Below are 3,185 nucleotides of genomic sequence, written 5' to 3' on the forward strand. Positions count from 1 at the left end.
TCCTGGGCCCCTCCCTGCTGGCCACTCTCCATGCCGGCCTGAGCCTCCGAGAAGTGCCCCTGTGCCTGCCCGGGGATCACTGCAGATCTGGGGGTCAGTGTGGAGGAGCAAGGTAGGGGTCTTAGCCCCTCCCCCTTGATTAATCAAATACTTAAAATACTGGCCTCGGTCATGATTGATAGACAGAGCATAGCTAATTACCCTGGAGATTAAAATGACTGTTTCTGTTTAAAAAGGCTGCAAATGAGTTAATTATTTCCTTTGCTCACCTCTCTAACCTCGTTACACTTCTAAATGAATAGCAATATTGATCTTGGAACTGATTTTGGTGTTACACCGCCCGAGCGGCTTTAATTAGGGTTTGAAAACGCCGCAGTGCCTCCTCCTTCTGACCGAGGAAATTAGCCTTGGGTTTTACTTACATTTCACAGCCACGTCCTCTGCCAGGCAGAGGGCTGCCACACGGCTCGGTCCTGCCCTGGCCCGGGCTCCCCTGCCTCCCACCTCGCGGAAGATGGCAGGAGGGCCTTGGGGGACAGCTCACCCAGTCTCTCCAGTCACAATCAGCAGCCTGGAGATGACAGGGAAGAGCCCAGCATCCCTTGCCAAGGCGGGGGCAGGTCTGGGACCTGGAGCTGTCACAGATTCCCAGCTCTGGACCTGAAGCTCTCTGACTGAATAATCAGCTCGTAGCTGTCGCTGCTCAGCCGCTCCTGCAGCCTCAGAAGCCCCTGTCCTTTGCCCCTGTCCAGTTTCCTGCCCCTCCTCTCCTTAGGGCTGGTGGGGTACAGGCTCCCAGCCCCAGCAAAGACTGGGCTCAGAGAGGAGCAGGGGCAGCCGTCAGCATCCTGTCCTGGGCCTGCTGCTGGCATCTGGGTGACCTTGAGCCAGTCCACATGACATTGAGCTCGGCTGGCCTCTCCCATCTGAACTTGACCATCTGCCTTAGGCATTCCTCCCACATCTGCCAGCAGGAGTCTTCAAAGGCAAGTGGGAGGAGCCAGGAGAGTGCATGGAGTTATATAAGTGGGTGGGGGCAAGTAAGTGGGTGGGGCCGGGACCTTGGTGAGCTGGACAAGTGGGTGGGGCCAGGAGAGTGAGTGGAGCTGGCAAATGGGCTGGGCCAGGCACTCAGAGGAAGGTCCAGACAGTGAGTAGGTTGGGTCTGCCCCGTAAATCAAGTCTTCCCTGGACCTCAGCTCCCTTCTGCTATGGTCAGTGTGTCCCCTGCCCAGAGTTCTGTGTTTCCCATGCTAATGTCTCCCCCACAAAGTGAGTCTCACCAAGGTCACCAGCCACCTGCCTGACACCTTTTCTTTTGGGGCTCGGGGACGTGTGGGTCCCTGGTGTCCACACTCTTGCACAACTGTCTCCCTCCTGTCCTCCGGGGCTCAGGGTCGGGCCTCTGTTCTCACCCTGAGCACCTCCCCGGTGAGGCCACCCCTGTTGGGCTGTCAGTGGATGCAACCAGGTGGCTGTTGAGCTCGGCCCTCCATCCTGAACTGCAGGTAGGAGCTGCCAGCAAGGGGCACAGCCAGACTCACACCTGGGCCACTCTGGCTGTGGTTTGGAGGATGTAGGTGGAGGCATGGAGATGGGGCCAGCTGTTGGCATCTGAGCAAGAAGACGTCCAGAGGGTGAGAGGAGGGAGCAGCCTCAGGATGGAGAGCGCTGGGGGATGTCTCCTGGGTTTCAAAGCCAATGCCTGTTTTCAAGTCAGGCCACCAAGTGCCTGTGGGTGACATCAAAGAGAAGCAGGCTTCCAGGGAGTGTCCAGTTTGCAGAGTTGAGTTGAGTTGAGGAGCCTGTAAGAACATTAGGGGAAAGGCGCTGGAGGAAGGTAGGGGACTTGTCCAAATCCCTCCAGCCAACTGGAGGGGCCCCACCCCTCAGGACACAGGTGAGAGGAAGCTATGAGGGGGCAGTAGTGACTGTACGCCAGAGACAGAGCCCTGCAGGTTATAAGGCACAGCTGTAGGTAAGAGGCCGGGACTATGCTACCTCCAAGCCAACAATTCAGATCTGCTTTGTCCAACAGTGTCCAGGAGCCAGGCCACATGTCCTGCTCATCAAACAGGGGAGAAAAGAAAGAGATTAAGGCTCAGACTCTGAACTAAACCCCAGCCTTCATAATAGATTGATCCTGAGCCCTAGTCCCAGCCACACACTGAGCCCCAGTCTCAGTCGCATACTGAGTCCTGGTCCAGTCACATACCGAGTCCTGGTCCAGTCACATACTGAGCTCTGGACCTGGCCACACACTGAGCCCTGGGCTCAGTCCAAAGGAGCAGATTTTCCTGCTCTGTGAAGCCATAGGTTCTTCCCCTTTTTTAACCCATGGGATAAGGATGAGGGAGAGGGTGCTTAGTAGTTCCAGAAAAGACTGGCCTGAAGTAATAAAGGTGAATGTCATGGTTTGTATCTTGATCCACCCGCTAAAAGCCTCATGCACTCCTAGATGGGCATTAGGAAGAGCGCTGGACCATGGGGCCCTATACTTGTTAGGGTCTGGTGGGAATGGAAGCAATTGTTGGGGGGTGACCCGGAAGGGTAGATCTCTCTCCCAGGCTCCCTGCTTCCTGGCTACCATGTGGTGAACAGCTGCCTTCTGCCAGGCCCCTCCACCACACCTTCTGCCTTGGACCCAGCCAACTATGGACTAAAAGCGTGAGCCGACATAAATCTCTCCTCTCTTAAGCTACAGGCATCAAGTATTTTGAACCAATGCTGAGGAAAATGACTAAGACAGCAAGATAAACCACTGGCAGTATGCAGGCCCGGGGATTCTCAGCTCTCCCACAGCTCCTGGCTTCTGTGTGAACACTAGAATGCCACAGCTGAGGAGACTCAAGCTCAGCCAGAGAGAGCCAGCCTCAATATCCCTGTGGCCAACACCATGCCACCAGGGGACTCAGATGCCCAGGAACTCAGAGTAGCCTTCAGATGGGGCTGTGCATTGTCCTATCCTTGCAATGCTGTCTTTCCTGGGTGGCTGCATCCTGTGATGTGGTCAGCTCAGCCTGGTCCACTGAATATAGCAGTCTATTGTGTCCCTTGACACCTAGCTTGATAGCTTGAGTCCCAGCCTTTGGACCCGGGCTGCCTGGAGTCCATCCCAGGTCTGCCTGTCCCAGACACATGACCAAGGTCAAATGCCTTCACCTTCCTCTGCCTCCATTTCACCG

General features: G+C 55.8%; 1 long non-coding RNA gene across 1 annotated transcript in view; it reads right to left on the minus strand.

The window, feature by feature from the left end:
- Positions 1-876: 876 nt before the first annotated feature.
- LOC106149583 overlaps positions 877-3,185 on the minus strand; it is a 14,217-nt gene continuing 11,908 nt past the window's right edge. The window contains exon 3 of the long non-coding RNA XR_001235855.1: positions 877-1,805. This is a non-coding gene — a long non-coding RNA (uncharacterized LOC106149583). The remainder of the gene's footprint in view (positions 1,806-3,185) is intronic.

Source organism: Chinchilla lanigera, unplaced genomic scaffold, assembly GCF_000276665.1.
Source record: "Chinchilla lanigera isolate Chin_1 unplaced genomic scaffold, ChiLan1.0 scaffold00049, whole genome shotgun sequence".
Taxonomy (NCBI): domain Eukaryota; kingdom Metazoa; phylum Chordata; class Mammalia; order Rodentia; family Chinchillidae; genus Chinchilla; species Chinchilla lanigera.